The following is an 18,311-nucleotide window of genomic DNA, read 5'->3' on the forward strand; positions in this document are numbered from 1 at the left end:
CGTAATACACATCGTGTCCCAACCACATAAAAACCCACCCCGTGGCTCCCCTGGGGTGGTGATCGAGCGCCAAGAAGGCACTATGAAGGTATATGGCGCCCCACTACACGTGACATCTGGATTCATGCGTCTTTCTCTTCAAATATTATTATATGTATAGTTATGTTTAAAAGAGAACTCCAAAAAAATATGAAATTGGGAAACCCTCTTTCCAGCCCTGATCATCTCCCCTCATCTTACTGACAATCGATCACCTACATCGTATCTTTTTCGTAAGGCAAAAAACATCCCTCCCACAAAAATAATTAAAAATTATAAAACCAAAATAAACGCAAAATAAAATAAAATAACCAAAATGTATATTTAGGATCCCTCGTTCATAATAATAAAAAAAAAATCTCGATTTAGCCTTTGAGATTAGTTTTTTTTGTTTAGTTTAACTTTTGGGGCTAGGTCTTTGAAGGGTTTAGGTTTTTAGTGTTGGGAGAGGGGGGCGTAGGTTTTTTTTAGCTTGGGGGGGGGGGGGTGTAGAGGATCAAAGAACACAAAATGTGTACGATAAAATTAGATAAATGGTCAAATATTGAGTTCCCTAGTTTTCCACTTTTTGAAGTTTCCCAATAATTCCACACGCGTACGCACACACATAAATATTCGAAGACGAATGACATGCCATCCAAACAAATATGTAGACTAAAGATACACTTCTCTTCATCATATGATTATTTTATATTACACACAATTATTATGTAACTAGTAGTTAGACCCGCCGGGTTGCGGCGGGTGGCGTAAAGTTGGGAAAAAAATACAATTTATGTTACAAAAACACAAACTTATCATCAATCTGTTTTGAGCGGATTTGCAAAAGCACTCAATTAAGTCTTCTGTGTCCAAGTAAGCTCCAAATAATTGTTGACTGAACCTTCTGATTCTCATCCATGTTTGCATGACCAACTGTATTATTTGGGACTTTGGGTTACCACCTGAAATAAAATCAAACAAATGGATATTAAAATCTAAACTAAATAAAAGAGACCTAAATAATAAGAAAATATTGGTATGCAATAATACCTTCTTTGCTTTAGTCATGGTAAAAGAACGGTAAGTGGTGATAGCAAATTATGTTTTCTCCTTGTTGATGGTTTTACAAACATACTTTTGTAGATTCTATTATCAATATTTTGCCATAAGGTCATTCACCATGTTGTCACATAATCTGAATACCTGATTCACATAGGTGAACTTGAATTATTTAACTATCTGCAACATATCGGTAAAACACTTACTTTTGCAAATGCAAGCTGCAATATTAGTTGCAAATTGACCTATTAATGTACAATGTGCAATAATGCTACTTGTTAGTGTTACCTGCAATATGACCAAAAATGGCGCATGCGACCTCAAAAGCTTTACCAAACAAAATCTGTATAGAGAATATCAATCATGAATATGGACGAACCGATAATGAGGCTAAGATTTACAGCAGTCAAACACATAATCATAGCACATGCCTTGCCAAGATACACAGTAATGGCTACGCCATGGCTGCATAATAATAAATGTTACTACCATAATCAATTGCTTAATTAGAAGGTTTCACACGTCTGCAAAGTTTTTGCATAAAGGCATTATACCAATGGCTTTCAGAGCCACAGAAGCCTACACATTACCAAACCCAGCATGAATTAGCGGGGAATTATAATTATCCCCACACCAAAGTACCAAACCACTGCCTCCACCGACACATAGGGTTCTGAATACAAACCCTGCAACTATAGGCGATGATGGCGAAAATCGTAAAGACCACAATCGTTGAGAGAGGCAACAACCCTTTGAGGCTTTGTAAAAATATAATGAAAAGGAAAGAGAAGATTCGTTTGAGGTGAGGTGTAAAGGACGCGCCACGTGTAAACCTCATATAAACTAAACCAAATACAAAGACAATCCGGAATTAACTAATGAAGCAGTACCAAATTAGTAGCATAAAGTACAATATTGTAAAGCATAAATTTAAATGAACACTAAAACTCACTCAGATGAGAAACTTCAAAAATAATATATATAATAATTAAGCACAACTTCTCTTATCTTACGTTTACAAATCCTATCACTTGTTTTAATAAGGATGACAACAACTTCTCCTTTTTATAGCACATTCTTCATTACAAACATCTTTGTCTATGTTGCACGGCATACTTTTTTCGTTACAACAACAATAGAATGTCGGCCCAGGTACCTTAACACAATGTGTTTTGCAATGTTTCGGTGGTGCCCCAATTGCCATGATGTCACTTTGTTCATATACTCCGGCTAAATAATATTATTAATTAGGATGTTTATCTTACAAGACACAACAAATTGTTAAGATAAAAAGAACTTACCTTGATAGCATCCGAGCAACAAGATAAAACTAATAAAGAAAACCATCACATGTGTTCCTAGAAGCCTCACCCTTGTATCTTGTATCATTTTTGTTGCTTACTTATATCAAATATAAATACTAATAATAACTAATTATAAAGATATAATGATGGAGATACAAGTATATTTATATCCATAATTAGATAACATGACTTATGCATGTTTACAAATAACAATGGTGTGTGGTTCTTTACTCACATACATGTAGTGCTTCCCTAGAATTAACAAAAGCCGTACAAGTTATCATAATACACACATATATATAAGCACAAACACACTAGAGGGGTGCCCGTGCAATGCGACGGAGAACGCATACACCCATAATCACGTAAATGAAAAGTTAGTTAAACTCAACAGATGATGATAACAAAGAGGTGATTGTTTCGGTACTATCAATATGCAAATCACATGATAGTCTCATACCTTTCAAGTATAGGGTTTTCACTCACTATTATTTATTCTGATTCTTACAAAATCCAAAATATTTATAGTACAATAAAGGAATATTTCTAGGGTTTTCAGGGCCAGCCTTAGGGTGGGGCTGGGTGGTCTTCAGCCCCAGGCTCGACACACCGTTAGGCCCGATTTCTTTAAAAAAATATTTAAAAAAAAACGATATGTATATTTAATGTTTAGGCTTAATAACATAGCAACTAGCTTGGTCTAGTGGCAAAAGGGTATAACTCTCAACCAAAAGATTGTGGGTTCTAATATCATATGTGAGACATATTTAAGTCTATTTTTATACAAAAATTTTTACACAACTCAAATCAAAATCAAGTAAGCTCATTAAAAAATTAGATTGTTAAAAAAAAAAAAAAACTCCTTTTACTTAAGGTTCAAAAGAGTTTTCGCCTTCGACTCAAAATTTTTTTCAATTCTCGAAGCCGGCGATGGGAGTTTTCCTCCAATAGGTTCATGTTGACACATCCTTTTTGTAATGGTGAGGATTTTCTCATATTCTTTTTACCTCTTGCCATTTCACCAATTTCACCAACGTTGTAATAAATGTAAATTCGAAACATTAGAGTGATAAAATAAGAATGTTGAATTATGATGTCAATAATTAAATGTGTTAGAATCTCGTTAATTGACACAATGTTTTTTTTTAAACCGCCAAAGAAAAGCACTTTATTAAACAACAACCAACACAATAAAATAACAAAACAGAGTTTAGTAAGATACTCGACAACAACACAAACGACAACAAAACCAAACCCATAAAAGTCCCGGACGTTCCTTAGTTAACAATAAACCTAACCCAATCCTCCCACTAGGGGTGTTAACGGTCCGGTTTTGACGGTTTTTAGATCAAACCTTGAGCCAAACCGTTAGTAACGGTTTTTATTATCGAAAACCAAAACCGAACCGTTGAAAGTTAAAACCGAACCAAACCGAACCGTTACTAACGGTTTGGTTCCGGTTTGGTTTCACAGTTTAGGCTTTCCAAGCCTCTATAAAATATAAAATTAAAGCTTATTCAAAATGAACTGAATGTGTAGAAGTGGAAGAACAATATATAAATGTTTTTGCATACGTTAACATGTAGATGGAGTTTTGGAATTAATAAGCAGTAATGATATTAATGTGTAGATGTTACATTATTGTGAAGTGTGAAACAAGTGAAACTATGCATCAAAGTATATGCAGCAAATGATATTAACAAGCTTTTGTATGAATCTGGAAGTAGTTGATTAAAAAAGTTCACAGGATATCAAATTAGATAAGATTGGAAACCAATAAAAATTTCTATTAAATCTTCAATGCATATACTAAAATATTGTTATATAAAAAATATATAAAAAGACTAAAAATATATAGTGTCAAATCTTACGGTCTGGTTCGGTTTTATACGGTCGGTTTCCGGTATAAACCGTAAACCAAATCGTTCCCTACGGTTTGGAATTTTTGAAACCGACCGACTGAAAGTTAAAGAAAAAAACTGACCATGAAACTAAACCAATGACCGGTGTTGGGACTTATATTTTAGACCGACGCATCGAATTATTATTATTATGGGTGAAATATATATTAATATTATTGGTCTTATCCAAGAGGCGGATGGAGTGAAGACCAAGGCACAAGACTACTATAAATAGACGATTGGGTCATATGTTTCATCATGTGTTTATTTGAGAGTTTGCCCCCGGGGAAGATCTCTCCCCGGGTGGCCAAACGTTTCTGATTATGTATGTATGTATGTATAAGTGTTCTTTGTGACAATATTTTGGTTAATGAAATCATACTACTACATCTATCTATTTGTGTTTTGATTACAATTGTTTATCCTATATTGATTGTTAATCGAATTGAACTCTCTACATCTGTCCATATATCTTTCAAGAGTGAATACGAGTGCGATTTCATCATAGCTCAGATCCAAGCTCCTTCGTTAATACCGACTATTCACGCTTCCGCACCGGGGCTTGGTTCTCATAGTTGGTATCAGAGCGGGTTACCGAATCGTTCAGACTAACCACTGAATTTGATTCAATTCGCTCTTGAATCCGCCTTGGACGTTAAACTTGAAGTTGTTGAAGTTTTGTGGTTTTTTGCATGGATTTGGATGAACTTTGATGATTTGAAGATTACTTATGTGCATTGGTGCTTGAGTTAATGATTAGTTCGGAGATTCAACATCAATTTCACGTTTATTTGTTCAAAGTCGTCCAGATCTCATTTTTCGATTTGTTTAAGGTTAAATTCGTTCATATTTGATGTTAGTTTTTGGTGAAATTGTTGAGTGATTGGTGATAGAATGATGATCTCATGATGATTAAGATTGATTTCATGGTTCAAGTTCGTATATCAAATGCTTAATTTTGGATTTAAGATTCTAGGGCTCGCAAGTCAATATTTGGGGAAAATGATTATTATGTGTTCTGACTATATTAGTTGCTGATTTAGTGTTCTATCGGGTATTCACAAGGAGATAATATACACCATAGATTGTTAGCAACACACGAGCAGTTGGGGTATGTTAGCAACACACGAGCAGTTGGGGTATTAACGAACAGATACTGCAAGTGCAGTATGGTAATTTTTGCTGCTGATGTCACAGATAGCTGCTGATATGTTTCGCAAATGGCTACTACAGTAGGGGTAATTCAGTAAATATTCAGCGGTACACGTTTTCATTCAGATTGTACAAGCTATTGCCGCACATCAGATTTATTATTCACGAACATTTATGTTGGTACACGATGTTGCTGCACAAATTAACAGGAGCAGTTTGGGGTATATATGGTATTTTGCTGCTGCATTATTAAGTGGTTGAATATGATAATAGTTCACGAACAGATTGCACAACTTTTTCTCGGGTACTTAGTTGCAGATCTCCAGTTTTAGCTCCTAATTCGAGAAGTTTGCTGCTGCATACGCGTTCGAGTATTGTTGCAGCTGAAGTCTCGAACACATAAGGACCTGAGCAGTTTTAGTAAATCGTGTTGCTGGGTATAAACAGTTTGCTGAAGCTGATGATAATAATGAACAAATATGATGTTGTGCTCGAGTAGTTGCTGATTGAAATATGTTACGAGCACTTAGATGCAGGTACTGCTTTCGATGATAATAATGAACAAATATGATGTTTATTTGTTTGTATGCGGAGAATATGAGGGGTAATCTTGGTAATTTGCTGCTGGTACAAGTCTTATATAAAGAAAAGATAAGTATTCAAAACCTGAGCATATGATCTTTATTTCGAGCACATCTTGTTTATTCGAGCAAACCTTCTCCGAACATACTTTGTGTCGTAATGAACAGTTAGAATTTCTAAACTTACATGCTCGTGAAAAGGAAAAATTCAAGTCCATGTCTCGAGCACACCTTTGCTCTCAAGCATGCTCGAAAGAAAGATGAATGATTAAATCACTAGCATATCTTTTATCTCGAGCACACTTCTAGGCACGAGCATATGCTAATAATTGAGCATGCTTGAGAAGGGATTTAAAGGAAATATGTCTGCTCGTGATCAAAAGTTTGTGTATGTGAAATATTTCAAGTGTTTTGGAAGATTTTTGGGACTTGATTGATGCAGTTGACTTTCCAAAGTCAAACGGGCCAAGATAGAGAAAAGACTTAATATTGGCTTATCCGTTGACTTTTCGACCATGTGTTCTAAATGAAAGATGCTTGCCCAAGGTTGAGTGACCGTTTGGAAGTGAGTTTTCTGGTTAACTCGGCTGTCGACCGTGTCGGGTCAACGAGGGGCATTTTGGTCATTTTTAAAGACTTTTTGAGCAAAAATTGGGCAAAATTCACCAAAACTTCACGACTTCAATAAGGTGCTTAAAGGATCAAGATGGTGGATTTTTCCGGATCATTTCATGAGTTGACCAAGTCAAGTGTCAACTATCAACCACAAAGGTATCATTTTATTTCATTTATTTTGAATTTCATCAACAATTCTTGATAGGGATGGTCAAGATTGTTGGAATTGAAGAGTTTCATGTTTTCACCTGCACTTGATTTGAAGACACGTTTGTTAAAGACAATTGCAACAAAATTAGGGGAGAAAAATGCTATAAATTTCATTGCAAATCGTTAGCTTCAAGTCAAGTGAAAGACTCATGTAATGGAAAATACGATCAAGATCGATTCGCAGTTCAATTTTCTTCAAAGACGTTTGTTGGTTTGTGAGTTCTCGGATTTTCTAGTACGTGTAAATAGTTGGAATCTCTTCCTAAGAAAAGAAGTCACTTGAAATTCAAGAACGGGTTATATTTGATTCCGAATTCGGTTCTTAATGCGGGAAAGGTTTGAAGGGAGTTTGCAAAGAAAGAAACGTGATTTTGAAGAAAGTTGGATTATTTGATGATTATACCGAGTTTATTTCCTTTTGTGTTCACCGATTGACACGATTCCGATTGTTGGAGTTTGAAGTCTCGTTCTTATGCCCATACAACTATATCCAAATAAAAGAGAAGATGGTCTAAATGGACAACGGGAGATGCTTATTGTGAGGGGGAGAATTTCAATGAAAGGCGTCGAGTTATGAGGTGATCATGAAAATGATTCGATGGTATCGGTCTAAGGGGGAGATTGTTGGGACTTATTGTGACATTTGAGCCAAAACAAGGTACACCTCAGTACGTAATTACTGATTAAGCAAATAAACGCCTTTTGCGTAACAAACGAACGATCAACCGAACGGGTCGGGTTATGACCCAGATATCTCGGGGGGCCATCTATAAGTGATATACGATCTATACAAGCTAAAACATTAGAAATATGGCCTTAGTTTGATAGCAAACAAGTTAAACGAAAATATGCTCGTTTAACCGCCCGCTATAGATATAAACGCGAAAGATAGTTACAAACCAAGCATTGTATCATCCGTTAAGCCGAAAAAGACTTACCAAACACTTATTTGAAATGTTTTAAGCGATCCGTGAAAATATTTTTGATTTTTACAAAAGTATAGTATGTTTTTATAATTTTACACAAAACTAGCCGAAAAACACTCGTTTTCACGCTGTTTAACGCACCCGATAAGTTTTTCGCGCCAAAAACCGAACCCGAACTAAATTTGGACCGGGCTTTTCGTGTTTGGGCTTGAGAAATCAGAAACTTGGGCCAAAATGGGCCCATGATGGTCCGATCGCAGCAGCAGCCCCCCCCCCCCCTTTTATTCTTTCACATTTAAACTAGATACAAGATATTTTCAACATTATTTCTTGAAAATTCTGGACATAAAATTCTTCTCCAGCCAAAAACTCAAGAAACCCTAAGGTAAACAACTTAAATAAGCTACTTTTACACTTGTTTAAACTTGTTTAATACCATAAAAACATGTCTTGGTTACTAAAAATCATTTCTAACCGTGTAAAAATCCTAAAAATGGTCCATAAACATGTTTTAATCATACACATGGTAAGGAACCTGTTTTGATAGTTTTTTTGGCCATAAACACGGATTAAAGGGTTGAAACGACGTTTTTATGGTTCAAAAGTTCGTTTTTGTGCACTAGCCGAAACCCTAAGTTAAGGGCTGTTATGTTGATGAAATATTGCTTGGTTTGTGATATAGGACTTGTACCTAGCTTGCTTAGAAGCACAAGAACCTGAAAACTTGATTAAAAAGTCGGAAACGAGCCAAACTCGCTAAGGTAATGCTGAAACACTCGCTTACGGGCTATTTAGGTTAAGGTTGTGATGTGCATATTGTTAGGACTTGAAATTTTTCAGGGACATCAGGGACCATGTCAATGAGTCCCTGTTCAAATTTGGGAATTTTTTGACCAACCGAGAATATTTGGCCAATTTATTACCGAATTGGGACGTTTATTTGGGAAAAATAGCTAAAATACTTCAAAAAATTATGAAATTTTTCTGGGAACTCAGATTTGATGTATTTTGATCACATATGAATTTTGGGATCATTTGGAGAAGTTTAAAGGTATTTTGTTTATTTGCATTTGTGTGAATTTTTATAGCCGAATTTGGGCCGAAAAGAATATTGCACGAGCTTTTTACATTCTAGAATTGATACAGGTTGTTTTGGGACATGATTTGAGTATTCAGGAATTTTTGTGGAATTTTTGAAAATTGTTTGGGGTAAACGGACGATTTTCAGGCGAAATATAGCTGATAAAATGAATTTTTATAAATTAATAAATCAGTAAATATATTCCAGAAATATTTTTATAAAAATCTACATATTTTAATTGATAAGTGGTTAAATTTTCATAATTTAATGATTAACGGTTAATTAAATATGCTAATCTGAATATTAAACAAATTCAGTTTTTATAAAAACCGGCATGTTCGCGACTAGTGAATCTGCGGGAATATCAAAACACCAAGAGTGATCAAAAATCATATTTTTGGGCTAATTAAGTAAAAATGAACTTTTCTATGAGAAACCTGGACAATCCGGGTGGATTGTGCGCGTTTCTTCTCAAATCAAACTGTATAAACGGAAACGGGCCCCGTGGCTAATCCGGGACCCCAGTATGTGATCTTTCTTTATAACTTAATCATTTTATTAACCAATACATTTACCCAAGCTTATTTTCCCATAACTGTTTTCTGAACGCGTAAACGAACAACTTGGCCCAGCTGGGAAAACGAGAATCTAAGCCAAGTTCAGTTTTAAGTATTAGACATTGAACAACATCACAACCTAAGCCTATTACCACTTTCTGGGCATTCCAACTACACCCAGATTAGTTATACAGCCCAGTTTAGTATTGAGATTATAATAATGTTAAAATATTAATATTATTATAATATTGATTATAGGAACTACTGATAGCGAACTGAACAAACCGCGAGTTGATACAGTTAAACCGTGAGTTTCATGACCCCACTTTTAAACTGTTTTACGAACTTTTGGGGTGAAAAGCATGTTTGATTACATATACATACCTGAAACATGTACTGATGTGAATTATCTAAGTGCTAACACACGAAAGTCCCGACGATCACAGTGATTAACTTCGAGCCGGTGGCTTGTGAATAGTACTATTGGTTTGACAAACCCAAACGGAGCCGACACGGTTTGCCGAGACACCAAAACCGTTTGCACCTGACCATAATTTTTACGAACCAGCTATGTAGTGTTAGACATAGCTACCGGGGCATGTTGTGGGCAGAAAGGGGCCACAGTGGTTGATTGAGCGTGGGAAATGGAGGCACGCAGCACGAACAGTCCAGGCTTCACTGTAGCTTAGCATAATTATATCACATACATCATTTACATACATACATACTTATCTCATGATTACAAGTGTTAACTTGTGAATACTCATTACTGTTTTCTTGAAACTCGTGAAACTCACCAACTCTAGTAGTTGACCTGTTTTAAACTGCTTTTCAGGTGTACCTAAATCGGAATGATTTGGTGATCTGTTACTTGCCTGAGGTGTGTGGTTGATGCTATGTGAATAGAAGCAAGGGCGATAGTAGTAAGAACGTTTAGTTAACAAACTAGTTTTGTTTGTATCACCTAGACTGTAAAACAATGATAGAACAGAGAAATGTAATATAATGTAAATTAGTTTGTAATGTTTCTTTATAAACAATGTGTTAATATCAGAGGTGTCTGTTACATTCCCGTTTTACGCTTCCGCATTGTGCTAGTCGGGGTGTGACACTTATATTTTAGACCGACGCATCGAATTATTATTATTATGGGTGAAATGTGTATTAATATTATTGGTCTTATCCAAGAGGCAGATGGAGTGACGACCAAGGCACAAGACCACTATAAATAGACGATTAGGTCATGTGTATGTATGTATGTATGAGTGTTCTTTGTGACAATCTTTTGGTTAATGAAATCATACTACTACATCTATCTATTTGTGTTTTGATTACAATTGTTCATCCTATATTGATTGTTAATCAAATCGAACTCTCCACATCCTTCCATATATCTTTCAACAGTGAATACGAGTGCGATTCGATCCTAGCTCAGATCCGAGCTCCTTCGTTAATACCGACTATTCACGCTTAGGCACCGGGGCTCGGTTCTCACAACCGGTTTGGGCGGTTTCACGGTTTGAAACCGAACAATGAACACCCTTACCTCCCACACTAAACTTAGCCGACTCAATCTATTTTTTACCCAAAGAAAACTAAGAGCTTTTACATCCTCAACCACACTTCTAACCGAAATCATCAACCCACCAAACACCATGTCGTTCCTTGCCTTCCATAAACATCATATGGTAACCATACATACCGCGTGAAACGCCTTTGCATTTCTCTTCAGAAACTTAGTAAATTTATATAATTCAAGGAGATCTCGGACACTAAATGCAAACATTTGAGGTACGTTACACCAAATGGAAATAGCTTGCCATACAATGTTAAAGAGGAATAATCAAACATTGAATTATTTTACTAACCGCTATTATAATAATAATAATAATAATAATAATAACAATAATATAAGAATGATAAATTTAATAAGTTATATACAAATTTAAAAGTGTCGGGTTGGTGCCGCATATTGGCCTAATTGGCGGCACCTCACCGGTTTACCATTTTTTTTTGCTTTTAAATAATTTATTTTCTTGTTTTTTAGTTATTATTGTTAGTACAACAAGCCGTATCATGTCGGTTCATGGCCATAATGCTCTAGTTATTATTATTTTTCTTCGTTCGACGCGGATTTTTATGACATTGTCTTTCATACAGAACAAAGTTGTGTCGGCTCACAGCAGCAACTGTCACACCCCGACTTAGGGTCTAGGCGTGTGACCCAATGTTGGTATCTGTTTTGTAAATATATCAGAGTTTAAGGTTGTAAAGCGAAAGACTTAATAAAATATTACTATATTCGAAAGACGGGATTTTAAAAGACCCGTTAATTTGTACAAAAGTTTGGATAATAAAACCATGATTTACATTATTTTAATCATAAAACGTTCATTGAGCCATCAGATCGTCTAACGGCTATCCATCATCTCCAAACACCTACTCTCAACAGTTATAAAAATACGTCAGCAACACATGCTGGTGAACACGCTGACACAAAATATTTTATACTTAGTTATCCCCTCGGGTATCTTATGACCCGACCCATCGTGACTTAGGAAACAACCAAGTTAAATTTACTATTATAAACATCCAGTTCTGCTTGAAATCTCTCAGCGATACCGCAGCATCGAGGTCTTAGAAACTATCAATATACACGAGATAATCTCCTCTCGGACATTACTTAGGTCTGGCCCAACGTGGCGGAGGCAGTAGCAAGTGTGATGCGGTGTGCCCACCGTCTACCCACATATGTAAGGATCCAAACAAACGTATACAATAGCCTGAGGGCCAACATTACTTTTGTTTATAAAGTTTTAGGGATATAATCCCATGCAAACATTCACATACTTGTTTTATAAAAAGTTGGACGTATTCACCTTTCTTCTCGTTTGGTGTTTCTCACCGATTCGTCTTGTTACCTCGGACCTGTAGTACGAGAATAGCGTTTTAAAAGTACTAGATCAACGATCTAGCTTCAGACCTTTAGTCCGATTGCATAACCTTTACCTTGACATTTATCTCTTTTATAAAATATAAGGACCTCTAGTCCTTACTTTTGTTAATCATTTATAAACTACGTTTCTTCTTCATGAAGAAACGTACATTACATTTCTTTTATAAAATCTTTATAACAAAGACATAATATTTCATTTATAATCTTGACTCATAAAAATCTATTTTCTCACTTTATTATATAATCAAGGTATGGGCTATATCCCTGACTAGGGTCTAAGCCATTTATAATATAATAACCGGGTAGGACCCCTACATTGAACGGTTTGTAATACAAAATGCTTATGCTCTACTTGAACCTCACTTCTACTTGGAGGAAAGTCGAGAGAGTATTTAGGTAGAGTTACGGCACGCATTTCGAGACAAAACTTGTCGGGATATCGACATATCGGGATGGTGGCACGGTTATCGAGGTAATGTGTGTGTTTTGGAGTGTGTGGGATGGATGAGAAACCTCCCCATGGTTGCCCTATTTATAGCGAAAATCCTGCGCGAAGATGCAAAACTTCGAATCTGTTCATTTTTGGTCCCTGGTCTTTCGGTAACTTGTCATATTTTGATTTCGTCTCATCATCCAAAAATACAAAGGCGGCTCTTAAGCGGCTCGCGGTGATGCGAGCGTGCGAAGTGCGCCATCAAAGCGCCACATTGCGTCCATCGCCCTTCACCCGAGCCCGTGCGCGCGCGCGTCGGGTGCTTCGCACCCTTCGCTAGAACTAGGGAGAGTGGTTGACCACATAAGAACGTTATCATGGAAAGTGCCCTCCGTATAGAATGCTTTATTTTCTTTACCACTTTCCATATGGGATGGATCTCCTTACTTCATTCCCTAACATAAGCTTATTTCCATTCTTTATCTTATTTTATCCTTTATTTATACCATGAATATTTTTAGTCCATCATCTTTATTAGTTGTCAAAATTAGTCCAAATTTTTCGTGATGTTACAGCAACCCAGTTTTTTTTTTTTTTGCTGAAATTACTATTTTTTGTCTAGCTTCGGTGTAGTAAACCAATATCGACCGAATTCGTGTCAAATGCACAACCGTAACACATGCTTTTCATCTCCCTGGCACGTTGCGCTAGGTGTGATACTAGTTATAATGTTAATGGTTTGGGTTACATAATGTAATTACTAAAGTAGAAGATTTAAATCATAAATCATTGAATTAATTAATAAATAAGTTAAGAGGGCCAATTTTGCCATATCTTGAAACTCAATTTGAAGACTTTGATATATGTCGTGAACTTCCTTTCATGCAAATAAGACGTGATTCAAATCAAGATTTAACTCTTTAAGCGATACAGAGGCGACAACTCCAACCCCAGCAGGGCTCAAGCCCAATCCAAAGCTTCTGGCCCGTCAGCCTTTATCGGAAAATAGAAGCTAGATATTGAGTCACCTCATGTAAGTATGCAACATAACAAAGCAACCAATCAATATTTCAAATAACTTATCTAAAGAATCGTTGGATTGAAAAATTGTTAAAAAAAATAAAAAATAATAACGAGCTAATAATTGGAAGGGGTTCTATCCGCCACACCCTTTTTATATAAAAAAAGGGTGTATGATGACATGACGCCACATGTCGCAAAACGCCCCACATAAGGGCTCCATCAGTCAATCCACTACACAAGGTCTAACAGAAAACTATATATGCTTTGGGAGTTGAAGTTTGAAATTGACACTTTTATAAGTTAATATGTGGAGTTATAGATATGGGTTGTTCAAGTGACTCTTGATTTTTCGGAGGGTGACTCCATTAATCAATGGTGGAATTAGGAAGAAGATGAATTTCCAACAAGTGTTGTAGTTGCAACAGGGAACGAGGAAGAAGATGATTGTTATCGGACGAATAGATGTAGGGGTCTGCATGAAACCGAAAAAGCTAGTGCGAAATCGAAAACCAAAAAAATCCAAAAAAAAGCCGACTGTTTGGTTTCATGATTCTTTAAAAAATGCACTTACGGTTCAGTTTTCATTTTGCGTGTTTTAAAATAAAAAAAATGAATTAAATTTTTAGATTTTCATTTTTTATTTTAAATAATATAAAAATATTTAATAAATATGTATTTCAAATATTCTAACCAAAATGTATAATAATCAATTAGTTATTAATTAACAAAATGACTTTGGCCTATTTGTTTGAGCCAGTTTTTTTTTTCAGTTCAAAATTTTTAATCTCAAATGACAAAAACCAAAAAACCAAAACTGAATAAACTAAAAACGAATGGTTTCAAAAATCCAAAAACCGGAGGTTCAGTTTTGGTTTCGGTTTTGTTTTAGCCCAAAACCGACCCAAACCGAACCATGCACAATTGCACATCCCTAACTTCGGGGTCTTGTCTTGATGGTTTTTTGTTCAAAACATAACTAGATCGTTAGTAACGATTTTTTATTATCAAAAACCAAAAGGAACTGCTAACTTTTAAAACCAGCCCGAACAAAACCATTAGTAGCGATTTGGTTCCAGTTTGATTTTACGGTTTATGCTTTATTTGGGCCTTTATGTAAAATGATTAAAAAAAGGTTGTCCAAAAATGCATATATCAAGTTATGTGAAAACAACCACAAGCTGTCTAAAAATGTATAAACAAACTGTCCTTAATTACCTTTGGTTTTGGGGAACAAAAAAAGAAAAACCTCAAATACATAAAAAGCAAAAAAGAAAGTCGAAACACATTGTTACACTTCAATTAATGGCGTAATTTGTACCAAGTCAAATAATTGAAAGCCCAATTCCACTTAGGAATGAGATCGGTATCGTACCTGTACACGTACCTCGAAAGTACCTATATCGAATATCAGTAAATCTGGGTAGTATCGTACCGAATTTAATGGTACGGGTGCGTGTACGAGTATGAGTACTTTAGATATATTACTCGTTTTGTACCACTTTGATCTTTAAAAAAACAAAATCTCTACTAAACTTGGTAACGATACCATTACCGTACCGACAATCAATTTCTTATAACAAAACCGTAACACCACAATCAAAATATAATACCAAAACTAAAAGTGAAACAAAGCAACCATAATATAAAGGTGTATTGGTTTTATTAATCCCAACTATCATCTTTTGGTCGTTGTCGGTCCCAACTAATTTATTGGCTACTGACGTTCCCATCACTTAACGTATTTGTTCCCAACTATCCGTGACTAACCGAATACCAACGCTGTTACTTGCAGGTCGCCGGAAAAACGTTTTTGGCCGAAAAATAACATTTTTTGCAAGTAAATTCAACTTGAAAACCACCACCACCACCAACTTACTAACCACCAACCAATCACCACCACTTGAGCACCACCAATTAATTCCGACGACGCTTCTAGGGTTCCAGCGACCTCAATAATTGGGGGTTTTACTAGAAAAGTGTTTCTAAAAGTCCGATCTAAGGTTACAAAGATGTTTAGGACAGAATTGTTGAGTTTTGCAGAAAAAGTGTGAGTTTTCTGGCCAAAACCATTTTCCAGCAACCTACAACTAACGACGTTAAATTCTGTTAATCGCGGACCATTGGGAACAAATATGTTAAAAGATTGGACCTTCAGCAGTCAATTCATTAGTTGAGGCTGGCAACGATCAAAAGATAATAGTTTGGACTAATAAAAACCAATACACCTGATATAAAATACATTCATAATCAAGCAATGAATACTAGAACATACAAATCTCCCAAAAATATTTTTATCAAAATGTTTAAAATAAAATTAACTTATGCAATAAAAATACGATTAGAGTTATAAGTTTTGGAAATCCTAATAAAAACCCTGCATATTCTAAACGTGTACCGAGTACCCGTAATACCCTTACCTGTACCCGAAAGTATCAGTACCTAAAATCAGTAAATCTGAGTACCCATACCCATACCGAGTAGACAGATACAATACAGGTATTCGAAAAAAAATTCTCATCTCCGATTCCACTTCAATTAAAAAGGTAGAACCCCACTTTAGATTGTGGGTTATAAGTACACTGCACTTCAAACAATCAAGTATTTATAATATAAAATAATTTAAAATATATATATAATAAAATCTCACGTTACAGTCTGGTTTTATACGGTTTGAAAATTCTGAAACCGTAAACCAACTCGTTCGCTGTGACTTAAAATGTAGGAGAATGCTGTTAATACACGTTTGCATAGATAAGATGTAGGAAGTCACAAAGCATACGTTATACACCTAACTAAAGTTGTCCAAAATACATCATAGAGTTAACAAAAAAGCATACCAGCAACAAAACAGCAAATCAAAATATATACACAACCAAAGCCACGAACCACCTGTCAACACGAAAGCTACCTACATTATCAATGATCAATCGAAATATAACAAACACACGAAAGCTACACACTAAAAGCAGCTTGAATATATAAATTCCATAGACAAAGTTTAACTAAAAGATATGTAGTAATTAAACTGCCAAAAAACTCTAAACATGACGAACTATAACGTTACCCATTCCTCAACATGACGAACTACATAGACGTACGGCGGTGGGGCGAGGATTGTAAAGAGACAGAACATGGATTATGTAATAGGAATTGCACAGTTGATCGGAGGAGAGCACGTGTATTTACAAACGCATGAGCCAACAATACAGAAGAAAATTGCACAAACAACATAGCCTAAAGTACAAAGAATCACAACTATTTTAGAAGAAACATAGCCTAAAGTACAAAGAATCACAGCTATTTTAGAAGAAACATTAAATTAGTGAGTGAGAAGAAAGTTAAAATTTAAAATATGTAATAATAATACACTTAATTGTGTATATGAAACACAAGTTCTCTTATCTTACTTATCTTACGTTTACAAATCCTATCACTCGTTTTCACCAATGACAACAACCACGAGGCTTATGCTTAGCACAATCTTTATTACAAACATCTTTATCTATGTTGCAAGGTATACTATTTTCGTTACAACAACAATAGAGCGTCAACCCAGGTACCTTAACACAATGTGCTGTGCAATCTTTCGGCGGTGCAACCCCAATTGCTATGATGTCACTTTGTTCATATACTCCGTCTAAATAATAATTATAATAATAATACTGATTAGAATGTATATCTTACAGAACATATCATATTGTTAGCATAACAAGTACTTACCTTGACGACACCCGAGCAACACGATAAAGCTAATAAAGAAAATCATCACACGTGCTCCTGGAAGCCTCACCCTTGTATCTTGTTTCATTTTTATTACTTGTATCAGATATAATAAATACTAATAAAGAGAGTTCACCGTATAATAATGAAGATAGAAGTATATTTATATGATTAATTTGATAACATGACTTATGTATGCTTACAAATAACATTGGCGTGCGATTCATTGCCCACATGCATATAGTGCTTACCTGGAATTAACAAAAGACGTACAAGTTATCTTCACATACACACACACATAGAGAAAAATTAATGTACAATAATCTCTTAACGTACAATAGATACGTAAATCACATTCTAAGTCAAATACAAAACCGCTCAAGCCAAAAACAAAAACTCTCAAGCCAAAAAAAAAAAGAAAAAAAGAAAAAAAAAAACACGCTTAATTTTAAAATGCAGTATGCTTAAATCTAGATAAGCTTTTCATAAATACGCCCAACCATAATATGCTCTAGAAAACGTTTTTCATTAACATTCAAAAATTGATCGATTGACGATTCATTTGAAAATTGGGAATATTTGTTTATGAACCATTTGAAAATTGGGAATATTTGTTTATGGGAATATTTAACTATAAACATTTGAAAATCAAATGTTTCTATTAGAAGACCAATTAAATAGGAAGAAATAACATTCCCAGAAAATTGGCTAATAAACAAAGCAATAAAAAAGCAACCACAAATAAAACATAAGTTAAATAAGCTTATAGAAA

The sequence above is a fragment of the Bidens hawaiensis genome, unplaced genomic scaffold, assembly GCF_021521415.1.
Source record: "Bidens hawaiensis isolate Kalapana, Puna unplaced genomic scaffold, B.hawaiensis_p1.1 tig00001412_1, whole genome shotgun sequence".
NCBI lineage: Eukaryota > Viridiplantae > Streptophyta > Magnoliopsida > Asterales > Asteraceae > Bidens > Bidens hawaiensis.